The sequence below is a fragment of the Garra rufa genome, chromosome 20 (genome assembly GCF_049309525.1).
Source record: "Garra rufa chromosome 20, GarRuf1.0, whole genome shotgun sequence".
NCBI lineage: Eukaryota > Metazoa > Chordata > Actinopteri > Cypriniformes > Cyprinidae > Garra > Garra rufa.
In genome coordinates, this window is record NC_133380.1 from 15,427,692 (window position 1) to 15,441,543 (window position 13,852).

Sequence of the window (13,852 nt, forward strand, 5' to 3'; positions counted from 1 at the left end):
TACTACATGGATGACTGCAGGGCAGGGAGGAAGCTAACGAAAGTACTTGCATGTTAATGGTAGGGCTGGTGCAGGGCTTTAATTGATGAGTAGCAGCAAGGAGGGTGTCTCAGCAATGGGCCGATAGAAGGGGGGGAAGCGGGGTGATGGATTACTCTGACATCTGCTTCATTCACTTCCCAGCGCCGTCACCACAACAACGCCACTGTGGCCCCAAAAATGTTGTCCAGTCTCCCTGAGAAGCAGGCCTGCCCATTAGCGAAATGTTAACTATGCAAAATCCAGCTAACTTTTGGATGCTATTTATTTTGTCCCCCCCCCCCTCCCCAAAGCGGAAAAAAGAGAGGCTTTGCCATTGTGAAGGATGATGTCAAGAGGAATTTCAATCCAAAAGTTAGAAAAGATATTAGCATCACCCCTTGAATAATCGCCACAAAACGCTCCTTTGAGAATTGGATGAAAACTCATCAATAGGCAGCAGCGTGAAAAGGCAGCTGGCCAAACAGCCTCGGTTAAAGTAACATCAACACCCAGTCACCATGAGCTGAATCACAATATTGTGTGGTTTTGAAAAACCTTTTGGATGTTACTCTCTTTGGCTCAGGCTCCTACCTCTTTTCCACATTCTGAATGGCATGACGTTGGAGAGCTTAACACTTGTAGATGGAGGAGACAAGAAGTGTTAGAAGAACAATTAAGGGGAGACAAATTCCACATCTAGTTGCCTCCGTTCGTTACGCCTTCACTTTCCCCTCACAATGAAGCCATTTAGTTAACAGAAACTCTCTGTGAAAACGTCTCAGAGTTGAGTTTTCTCGTCAACGTGCCAATGTGTCGCCCCCCATTATGTGATCATGCCTGCTTAATTTCAGATGTGCAGGGATCCAAGTATCAACTTCTACGCAATGCGTTCGCGCTGCAGTTGAGCGTGTTAGCCACCTGTTGGGGTGCATCGCAAGAAACTGTAAGCCAGGTGTTCGGCATGATGGCAGAACGTCGACTATGTACTTCACCCTCACTCTGACTGTTTAATATCACGCTGTCTGCCAGCAACTGTTAATGCCAAGAGGCTATCATTGAAAGGCTAATTAAGATTCCCGCAATGTTTTCCTATAAACTGTGCTGTTTCACTGCCAAACCATTCATCGTTTAACGTCAACGCCTGTCTAGCAGGGTGATGGTTGTGAACTGAGTATTCCCCAGCTAACATGCGCTTTTACGGGCCACTTTGGGCGCACCTGTGCACACCTGGAATTCAACAGAAGCCTTTGATTTATAGCTGCCAGCTTGTCTAATTGAAGCTACTGCTGGAGCTGTGCAGGCAATGGGCCGCAAAAGACTGGCAAGAAATGTCCTGGCCTAGTAACTACATCAACTTCAAATACCACTATGACCGTTGTGCCATCTAATATCTAACCCTATAAAGGTTCCTTTATTATCCAAGCTACTACATGCCTTCTGTTGTCTGATTGATATTACTTTTTAGTACAATACAATACTTTTTAGAAATAAATATTTATACATCATGTTTTAGAAAAATCACATTAAAGGAGACCATTTTTTTGGATTATGCCACTTTTTACAATATGTAATATAAGTCTCAGGTGTTCCCAAAATGTGTCTGAAGTTTCAGCTCAAAATACCCCACAGATCATTTATTATATAATTTTGAAAAAGCCCATTTTTGAGTGGAAGCAGAAACATGCTGCTTTCGCTTTCGTCTGATACGCAGAAATCATGCATTTCAAGCCACATTTGTTTAAACTTATGATATAGTTTTCTGAGAGTACACATCCAAAGCATGCGCACAGAAAGCGGCTGTCGCACGGCATGTGAGTTCTAAACTAAGTTCTCTTTCATGTCTTATTGCGCTTAATCTGTCAAATACACACAAGTTTATGTTAAAAAACACACAGGAGTTACAAAAACAGTCGGTTATGTCTGCAAAGGTAAACAGCTGGGCAAACAATTGCATGTTTATATTAGCCTTGTCTCCTCTGAGGGACTTTAAATAGTGTTCTGTGCTCGCGTCTGTTGCGTCGACAGAAGTTTTGAGCGTGTTTTTCTTGAATTTTTTCCATGGCATTAGAACTGGTACGCCGTTGTCGCTTGTGACAACTAAATGCGGCACTGTGGGTGAAAATGTGCAGATTTAGGGGCTTACTACGTCATGGGGGAGCGAAATCTGAGTAGCTTGTTTTTTGACATGCTTGCAGAAAAAGGCTTACCAAAACAAAGTTACTGGGTTATCCTTTTTCACATTTTCTGGGTTGGTAGATACACCAGGGACCCAATTTTAGCACTTAAACATGGAAAAAGTCAGATTTTCATGATATGTCTTCTTTAAAATATATAAAATATGATACATCTGGTTTTTGAGGAATGCTTATTTTCTCTCTCAATCATCGTATTCCATTGCATCACATGTTTTACACCACAACAAATCATTGATCATAAAACTAAGTATTTTAATATCATCTTACGAAGACATATTTTTGGGAGATTCAGACTGACAGCTGATATTTATGTGTATTTACGTAAGCAGTCTGCAGTACTGTTATAAAAATCTCTCACTGATTTACAATGCAAAATATTGGAATATCATCTTACTTTCTGGCCATATAAATATAAGCAATTGCACCAAATTGCATGTTTGTGCTCAGTTTGGGCCTCTAAATAACAGTTAGGTGTCTTTTTTCTCCATATTTTCCTCTGTTTACTGTATTTCTATTATGACAACTCTCAGAAGATTTTAGCATGGTAATGGATATGACAATATCCATTAAGTATTTGGTCTTGGCGAAATAGATCTGCTACGATTATTGCTGCTGCAAAGCAAGTACAGGAACTTGCTTTTGCCAATACATCTGCAGATATGCTGCTGTACTTAAAGGGTTAGTTCACCCAAAAATGAAAATTATTTACTCACCCTGCAGGCATCCTAGGTGTTTATGACTTCCCTCTTTCAAATGAATCCAAGCGGAGTTATATTAAAAATTATCCTGGTACTTCCAAGCTCTATTATGGCAATGGGTGGGTGTTTCTTGTCAACAGTCTAAAACAAGTCCAATAAAGTGCATCCATCCATAATAAAAAGTGCCTTCACATTGCTATGGGGGGTGAATAAAGGTCTCCTGTAGTAAATCGATGTTTTTGTAAGAATAATATCCATAATTAAAACATAATAATTACTTTAATCTATCTTGCTCTAGATTAAAGTAATCTGCGGTAAAGACCCATTAGTCTACGCCATCTAGAGTTTCATGACAGAACTTGGCATAAAGGCCTGATGTATTTTGCCTAAAGGTTTAATAAACCGTTCTATTTCCATTATTTATTTATACATCAGCCTTAACAGTGTTAATCCATTTTAGGATCAGTGAGTAACATTAGTGACTTCACCGAGGTGAGATGAGCTTCAGGTAAAGAGGTGAGATGACTTCATTTTGGGTGAGCTGTTAATTCAGTGTAGGTTACTAAGTAGCTATGTGTCATTGCTTTATTTGGTCTAAATAAATGCACTCCCACTTTCACAAAATGCAACACCGTCATCCACCCGGGAGGGCTTCCGTGTATAGCAGTTAGCACAAGCTAGAGAAAAGTGATTATTATGTTTTTCATATTTCATATTCATATCATATTTTTCTTACAAAAGCACATCGATTCACTACAGAAGACCTTTATTCACCCATGTAGCCGTGTGAGGCACTTTTTTTATTATGGATGGATCCACTTTATTGGACTTGTTTTGGACTGTTGACAATAAACACCCACCCATTGCTATAATAGAGCTTGGAAGTGCCAGTATAATTTCTAATATAACTCAGATTGGATTTGTCTGAAAGAAGGAAGTCATATATACCTAGGATGTCTTGAGGGTGAGTAAATAATGGGCAAATTTTCATTTTTGAGTGAACTAACCCTGTAAGACATACTGCTGCTGCACAAGTAGCATATATAATAACCTATAGCAGATCTATACAGGTGGAGCTGGGGAAGGTGGAGGGTTTTAGAGTAACTCTAAAAGTGTGATTCAAAATGCTCTGATAAATGCTAGCCAGTCTCATTGGCTGCGTATGAAACATGAACCAATCAGCTTGTGCCAAGTAGTTTAATGCTATGATTATTATCAGTTTGCGGTAAGGACCCATCAGCCTACGCCATCTAGAGTTTCATGACAGAACTTGGCATGAGCCATAAAAGCCTGTTGAATTCTGTCTAAGTTTTTATAAACCGTTCCATTATTTATTTATACATCAGCCCTTACAGTGTTAATCCATTTTAGGATCAGGGAGTAACATTAGTGACTTCACCGAGGTGAGATGAGCTTCAGGTAAAGAGGTGAGATGACTTCATTTTGGGTGAGCTGTTAATTCAGTGTAGGTTACTAAGTAGCTATGTGTCATTGCTTTATATGGTCTAAATAAATGCCTTCCCACTTTCACAAAATAGAACAAGTCAGAAAAACTACCATCACTCCCTCTACCCTATTAAAATACTTGAGTCATGCATAGAGCAGTAACTTAATTTTATATATATATATATATATATATATATATGTTATGTTATGTTGCATGCAGCATAGCAGCAATTGTTGGGGATGAACTTTCAAAGAACTGATGACTCCACTCACTGGATACCAAACATAAACCAGGGCACAAAGCAACACTCAAAATGTTCCACTGGCACACTTATAATTTGCCAGTGGCATCCATTCATTTATATTCGTGGGAGTGCCAATGGTGCAACCCAGTATATAGCGCAGTACAAACACCTGTGTGAAATTACTAATGGAATAGTTCATCCAAAAAACACAAATTTAAAGACTCTGCTAGTCTTTCTAATCCATGCAATTTACTCTGAATGAAGACAAAACTTTCCAAAGCAAATTGCAAAAGCTCCATTAATGTGGCCTATAAATGCGATTATGTGATCATACTAAATGCTTACAGTTGTTGATGGGTTGTTGAAGTTGTTGTGTGATGATTCTGAGAATTTGAGTTTTCGGGAAGTATTTCTATTTACTGCTTGATCAGCTATAATTATATCTTACGGATGGCCTTCTGGTATATAATGCTTGACCATACAACTAAGCCTTAAGTGACTCTAATCCCGTTGATGTGGTTTTACAGATCTGACACTGTGCATTAGGATTGACAAAATTGAGTATAGAAAACAATCTTTGGTTGCTCAACAGGTGCACAGCCATACATTTCTTTAGTAATTACAAAAAAAAAAAAAACAGTATTAGGGTGTCACATAGCCTTTCATTTCAAGAAGAGCTTGACAAAAGGACATATAGAAAAGTCGACTCAAATTATGTCTCGTATCGGAGCCTGAGGGACAAAGGCAACTCACGGTATTTTGACAAAGGATTAGTGGTCTTACTGTTGACTTCCTTTGTGAAGAGAACTGCAAACATGTATGTGTAGAATCGAGATTGCTCCTCAAACATAATACGACTTTCATTTTACATATGTGTGCTGGAGTATCACCGTCCTTTGTATGCATTCTTTTTATGTCACATGAGACAAAGATGGCTACAATCGTTATATCTCACCTTTATGGAACCACAACATGAGATGTTTGGTATAATAACAGAAGATTAAAGTTGAGCCTGTGATCATGGAAAAAAAGAAGAAAAAGTATTATGCAACAGGGCTGGCTTGTATATATATGCAAATCAGCACAGGATCTGTTGTCCAGAAATTGTTTCCACGATTTTAAGGAGGTAAAACACTATTATTCAGAGTTTTTTTGTCCAATTAAAAAAATAGGTTCACCAAAAAATACAATGTTTTTATCATTGCTTAGCCTTATCTGTACAACAACATAACTCACGGCTTAGCTACAGTTGTACAATGGTGAAACTAACTAGCTAACCTTTCCCCAAACTCATAGAAACTTGCTCAGTCATCCGTTGTTGAAACAACATTGGTTAGAAGTGTTGGAGTGATAACTACTGCCAATAAAGCGATTTAAGATCCAATGTATGTCAGATTATTGATGCAAATAACAAGAAAGCATCTGAGAACTATTTTGCTTTGTCTTGCCTCTTTTCCAGTTCGAATCCAGTGCAGATTTCCCCTTACGTCAAAAGCATAATCTGTCTAAGTTCAAGTTATACTAACAAAAAACTATGCTTCTAACCACAAGTTGAGAATTGTAGTTCCAAATACACAACTTTCTGATGGTGTTTGCGAAAGATTTTTGAAACTCTGGTTCTGGGAAACATGGAATATTTGAACTGTTGGTGACCAAGGAACCTTGCTTTTAGGAAATGCACATCTGTGTGACTTTCGTGTTTTTTTATTTCTAACTATTTTAGGACAGGAAACACTTAATTTTATGAATGTCAAGGAACTGCCAAAGATAAAAATTAACAGTCCTCAATGCAGCATAATCTCTTTATTGAATGTGTGTGTTGGTCTATGTTTATTTGGAGGTTTGGGTGGTGGAGGGGATTTGGACTTTCACTTAAAACACATTCCAATGTTTGAGAGTTGTATGAGTTTTGAATGAGGCGTGCGACACAGGAGGTCCCGCGAGGCCTGACAATGAAGTTGATCGCTCATGTTGCTATAGGAAATACCATCAAACTGCTCTTAATTACAGATCTCCCTCCCTGCTGGCCTCTCCTCATCATGTGTGGCATGTGTCTAAAATTACACTTCATGTATAATGTCTTCCCAGACCTGTGCCAGCTTGTAACTCAACCCAATTTGTGGAATATAGAGCAACAATATTGGAAGGGTATTTAAAGCGCGCAGCCCAGGTGGAGGTAGGGGTTTGTACATTAAAAGGCTGAAGTGTGCTTCTTCGCTTCATCCCTTTAGATGTGTAAAGAATGTGTTAATGACTCCAGTCAAAGACGACCTGAGCACTGGAGGCCAAACGAAGAGAAGGTAGTGAATACATCAGCACGGGAGCAGTTCCAACTTAATGCGGTGAAAACTGTAATTTTCAGAGAAAGGAACAGAAATAATAGCAGGATTATGGCGGTAAAGCAGCCATGTCCGTGGCCTAAAGCACAGGGATAAGTGTACATTTGCTCTTTCCGTGCCTCAAGTTCTAAACAGAAGAGGATGTTGGTTGCTTTTATTGGGGTTTGTGTGAATGACTTTCATCTATGTGTTTGTATGATCTGAAAGTGTTTGATTGCTACTTGTGGTATATGAAATGAATAGATAAATGGGCGGTTGTGATGTTTCTTTTCTTAATATTTGGAAATGAGATTTGAGATAAGATTCAAGTAGATTATCATCAAAGTCATACTAGTTGTGCCATAAACCTTAATAAGTCTGAAAAAGTACTGCAATAATATTGACAGTGTCGGAATAAGAACAAAATAAGTGCAAAATAAACAAACAATATTCCTAGGTAAAACATGAAGAACTGTTTAAAGGAATAGGTCACCTAAAAATGAAAATTACCTCATGATTTCCTCACCCTCAAGCCATCCTAGGTGTATACAACTTCAGATGAATACAAACAGAGTTATATTAAAAAATGTCCTGGCTCCTTCATACTTTACACTTCATACTTCCATCTATTATAAAAGGTGCTCCACACAGCTTTCGCGGTTTAAAGGGATCACTGGATGCAAAACTCACTTTTACATGTTGTTTGAACATTAATGTGTGTTGGCAGTTTGGTACACAACCACCCTACAATGATAAAAATCCACCCAGTGTTTTTTTTAATCTTTTAAAGTAATATCCCCTTTTTAAAATCAGGTCATTCTCAGCTTCTTGTCGGTGTGACAACACACAGACAGAGGCTACTCCCATAATAGTTGATTGACATTAGCGCCTTACCTTAGACCCACCCTCACCAAGCTGAAACAGTCCGACTGAGATCGCCATTGTGTCTCTGATTGAGTGATTGAGGTGTTCTGTTGCTGGATGTAATAATGGACATAGCAGTCGTCATTTACCCCCAACATTTGAGCTGCTGAAGACGGAGAGGATTAACATTACATTCGGTTTCAAAAGTAATGCACCGATCCCGATCTACATATGCGTCTATGTTCATGCGGATCATTTGTGATTCAGCTTCACCCACAGCAGAAGTGAGTATAAGCATTTTTATACATCTTTGCAAATGGCCTTCTTAATAATGTGCTTGTTGACAAGTTTCGCCGCTAAATGCGGCTAAATGCAGCTAAATGCAGCTAAAGTAAACATTACGGCTCATCATCCCACGCAGAGAGGGGCGGGGCGAGCAGAGCTAATTTGCATTTAAAGAACCATGCAATAGTATGAGTTGAGTTTTTGCAGAGCTGATTTTGACAATTTTGATTTTTATAAGGGTGTTTTTTATTTATTTTTACACTACTATTGAGAATTTTTAACCAAAGTGTATTATAGACTTTTCATTAAGACCCTACAGAATCATATGAACTTGTGGAAAATGGCATCCGATGACCCCTTTAATAAAGGCCTTCTGAATTGAATCAATGTGTTTGCGTAAGAAAAATATCCTTATTTAAAACTTTATAAACTGAATTGCTCAAGACATCATAACAAGTCAGGCCACCGGGCCATGATTTCATTGAGTAAATTAACATTTCCTAACAAGTCTGCATTTTTATTTCTGAAGTCTCCCTGAACATTCCCATGACAGATTTCTTCAAACAAAGATTAAAAATGAAGGTGACAGGTTAAGTAAAATATAATGAATGTAATACAATGCTTGTCTCTAGAGTTATTATTTCTAGCTGACTATTGAGTTTATGTGTAAATGTGACTTTACGTGACATTGTTCGCATACTTTACTGATGTCCTTCTGTGGCCAAAACCTCACATTTATAGTTTGTATTTTGTGATCAAACTGACAGAATCTGAAAGCTGATACTTGATTTTTTGATTAAAAATAACAAAGCACAAAACCTACTGCGACTTTTGGATGCCAGGCATGCTACAAATAATGAATGGACTTAAAGGGTTACTCCACCCCAAAATGAAAATTTTGTCATTAATTACTTACCCCATGTAGTTCCAAACCCATAAAAGCTTTGTTCGTCTTCGGAACACAATTTAAGATATTTTGGATGAAAACCGGGAGCTTTGTGGCTGTCCCACTGACTGTCAAGTAAATAACACTGTCAAGGCCCAGAAAAGTATACAAGACACTGTCAAAATAGTCCATCTGCCATCAGTGGTTCAACCATAATTTTACGAAGGTACGAGAATACTTTTTGTATGCAAAGAAAACAAAAATAAGGACTTTATTCAACAGTTTTTCTCCTCAGCATCACTGTAGCACCATTTTGGAGAGTATCCCCTGGACGCAAACAGCGTACGCTGTTCTCTGTCAGCTGTGTCACGTGGATATGCTGTTTTCGTTTGAATCAAAGCATAAATAAACATAGAAAACGTATCTGTGTGACGCTGTTTGAGTCCAGTGGATACTCTCCAAAATGGGGCTGGTGACGAATTGTTGAATAAAGTAGTTATTTTTGTTTTCTTTGCGTACAAAAAGTATTCTCATAGCTTTGTAAAATTATGGCAGAACCACTGATGGCAGATGGACTATTTTGACGACGTCCTTCATACTTTTTTGGAACTTGACAGTGTTATTTACTTGGCAGTCAATGGGACTCCCGGTTTTCATCCAAAATATCTTAAATTGTGTTCCAAAACCGAACAAACTTTTTCGGGTTTGGAATGACATGGGGGTAAGTGATTAATGACAAAATTTTCATTTTGGGTTGGAATAAACATTACATTTTTCAAGCATGTACACTGTCCTTCCAAGTAAGATGTTGAATGGTACATTTTATTTTAATAATCCCAGATCATTTGTCATATTATCATATTTTACTGCATGTAGCGGCCCCTCAGATATATCAAGACGCAGAGAGTTTCAAACGGGTGTCAATTTATTTCTTCTTCTCCACAAGCACCATACACCATGAACACCGTGAAAACTACAGAAGAAATACAAAATACTTTCATGTAGCTTCACAAATAAATTGCACATACATTATGTTCACATATGAATCATGTTTCCAAGCAATACAAATAATTTCAACAGATGACCAATATGAAATATAAAATGTTTTTAAGCCTTTATGACAAATAAAACATCACATGCTTCTTTTAGTTGAAATTAATTACTGGCTGTTCAGAAATATATTTTGTATTAGGTCAATTACTGTCGGCAATGTGGTATAGCTTACACCAAGCTTTGCAATTGATATTGCTTATCCTGTCCGAAAAGACCATAAACATTACAGTTCACGTCTGCAGTAATAATTAATTAACAGACATAAATCCTAAAAACTAGTAATGCCAATGCAAATCATGACTTCTCACTTTACATCTACTTTTGACTAGGTGTAAGATTTAGTCTCAGACGTAGCACTACGCCTAGATATCACAACTGTTATTAATTCTACACACGCTTTTTATGATGTATGGATGCACTTTATTGGGCTTAAATCTCAATAACCATTCACTGCCATTTTAAAGCTTGGAAGAGCCAGGATATTTTAAAATATAAATCTGATTGTATTCATCTGAAAGAAGAATGTCATATACACCTAGGATGGCTTGAGGGTGAGTAACTAATTGGTCATTTTCATTTTTGAGTGAACTATCCCTTCAAGGTGTCAGTATTTTGTTACTGGTTGAATATGCCATCACGGCATTAGAATTATTAATTCACTCTTTTTCATCACCTCTACATGAGCAGAGTTAATGAAAGGAATGTAGTCGATCATCTCTAATGGTCTCCTTGACAGAAGAAATAAAAACATTAGGACTGTAGTGACAGTGCAAACCATTGCAAGCCAGTATTTTGAACCATTTGATGACAGATGAACTCTGCATCGCTTAAAACAATTGAGTCAGCCGTGAAAGGCATTCAGTGACAAATGCAAGAGAAATCACTTCATTATTCACATCAATACCTATACTACTGTACTTCAGTAGGGTTACTGCACACTGCTTTCAAAAAGCGCCCATTACAGAGTAAAAGTTTTGATTTTATAGCATGATACTTAGCGAAGAGAAGCCTCAAAGCAAAAAAGCTTAATTATTCCTCTTAATAAATTCATGCAATAATTGCAATTTAAGAATCACCTACAGTTGACCCTTGTTCAAGGCCAAGTGTTTGATTTCAATGCTAAAGGCACCAGACTAACCCGAGTCCTGCATGATAAGCACAGCAAGCCAAGACTTTCTAGGCCCAGAGGGCTTCAAGGGTCTTTTGCTACCCTCTTTCTGGTGCACCCCCTCCCCTCCCAGCACCACCACACCCCAGAGATTTAAGAGTGCTCAGGAAACATGAGCAATGTTTTCCTCTTTGAGTTATGTGACCTACCTGGCTCTGGGGCTTACCTGTTCGATATGTCTCAACTGTGACTAGTCATATTTCATAGTACAGTAATGACTATGGCTATACTAGACTTTGGTGACTAAAAGGTCTCAATACTGTGCGTTCCATTACTGTATAACCTTTACAGATGACAATTCAATAATGATGTTTTCCAAAAGAACGCCTCTACCTTTAATCCCTTAAGATGCTTATGATTGCAGTGTTTGCTCACTAAGACAAAGAAAACCTCGGAGCGAGGCTTATTGAGAACTTAACGCATCATCAACTCAGACTGGCTTGAAATGTGTCTCATCATGCATGTCTACTGAGAAACAAGAACAAGTACACATGACCAACATTGCATAATACTTCTGTGACTCTTCAAACTGTTTGGATGTTTTTTCCATTAGTGGAAGAATTTTTTCCCCCATTTTTTCCAAGTAAGCTGCCATTTTATGTAGGACGCTTGGATCACTTATCGATTGTCAAAAATGGATTCTGGATTAGCGATCAAAACCACTGCCTTCCATCTACCAGTTCAATACGAGGTCACCTTTACGACACTGCGAAGCGAGGTGAATAGCATAATGACTCTGACTACGTGGCTTAGTAATTTCAACTGGCAACACCAGCTGAGTACTGTTTCAATGAACTCACAGATCTGTCAAGCTCCTTCCAGAAAACAAGTTTGAACAAGCAACAAGATGCAGATTCTTCAGGGAAAAGAGTTTGGCTCAACTGCATGCCAAGAGAGATTTCAAGGAGTGGCAACATTTTGCGTTCATTCTATCGCAGCCATACACAAGAACACAGACAGAGTATGTGTATGTAATGTATATCACAAGGTCTCCAAAATTGGCGGATATCAGGTAAATGAGCGGCTCTTTCAAGAAACAACAATACTGGCAAGCTGAATTTCTGGCTTAGGTGACACACTTGGCAGTGACCTTTCAACTTGTCTCCGTGTCTGATATTCTGACAACTTTGGCACAGCAAGAAAGAGAGCGTAATGGATCGGACTCCAGATTTGAAGTGCCATTATGCAATTACAGTTGCTCAGGTTGCACAAGCAAATTAATTGTGTAGACCAGAGATACACAATGAATGGAAGTAACCGATTTTAACCTTTTTTCAGCTGTGAAGTATAAGCAAACACAATTGTGTTACTAAAAAAACTCCTAAAAAGTAACTAATCCCTTAATAGGTTTCTTAGAAAGATATGTAGCGCATGAAGTCATCGTGATGGTCCTGGCCTGGTAGATCTGTGCACCTGGCAATGGTGCAAGTTTAAGCAAACAGATGTGGGAAGCAAGTTCATATTTCTGAGTCAAAGGAAAATAAAACTGTTTTCCTCTACCCCTATTCCAAGTGGTGCATTCCCCTTTCCCAGGGTTGCCTCATGTTGCTTGTTGCTGTCCCCCACTATCATTGTTTGGACAGCTTGAAGCTTCTTCAAGAATGGAAAGTTGATATTTAGATAGAATTCTTCGAAATTACCATTTGCTGGAACAGTCAGATCTCCACTTGGAGGAGGTCTTCAAATATTAAACTACATCTGAAATACTTAATGTAACTTTAAAATAAATTGTTTTTGTTGATGCTAGATTTAACTGACACTAGATACAGGATTGTTTGTGCATTGAGCTGTCCTGCTTTTAATAATTTAAGTAAATGCACATGGTGGACGCCTGCTGCATTTTTATGCTGCTCCACCACATTTGAAATGTTAAAAATGCATGCCGAGATTCTTGTATCCTGCTCTATTCTGTTGTTTATGAACGCAAGAATGTGTTCCATGTGATTGGCCTGTATGTTACAATTTTCCTTGTCAGTTCTGCATGCTCAGGTTTGTTGAGTAACGGAGCTTCATGAAGCTCCACTGGCTGCCTCTACAGTTCAGCGCCGGGTCAGAGGAGACTGTGTACATGTCCTTCTCTCTTCAGAAAAACACAGCTGGGCAGCCTGTACTGATGTCAGATGGAGACACGAGGAGAGAGATGTTAATTAAATAACTCTTCCTGCACTGGCTGACTAATGTGGAATTAAATGGTGGGGGTAGATGACATTCTATTTTCATTTCTAGTGAAGAGCATCAAGTGGAACTAAATTAGTATCAAAAAGTTTAAAATACATTAGTTTGTCCTGTACTATTAACAGCTGTGCTGATCTTAATATAAAAAGGGTAGAATCTGATAAACAGTACTGGGTAGTAACATGTGATCAGATTCCAAAAATTAAGTACACTGTAAAAAGTTTTCACCAGATTCAACTTGAAAACCTAAGTTCAGCAGCTGCCTTAAAATTTTAAGTTAAATCAGCTTAAAACTACAAGTCATTTTAACTTATTACAATAAAATGAGTTGATTTAACTTGTGAGTTGAAATGACTTAAGTTAATTTAACTTAAATTTTTAAGGCAGCTGTTAAACTTAAGTTTTTAAGTTGAAACTGGTGAAAAATTTTTACAGTGTACGTGTAGACTATATTACATTTTAAAATGCTCATAATCAGATTACAGTTACTATTTCATA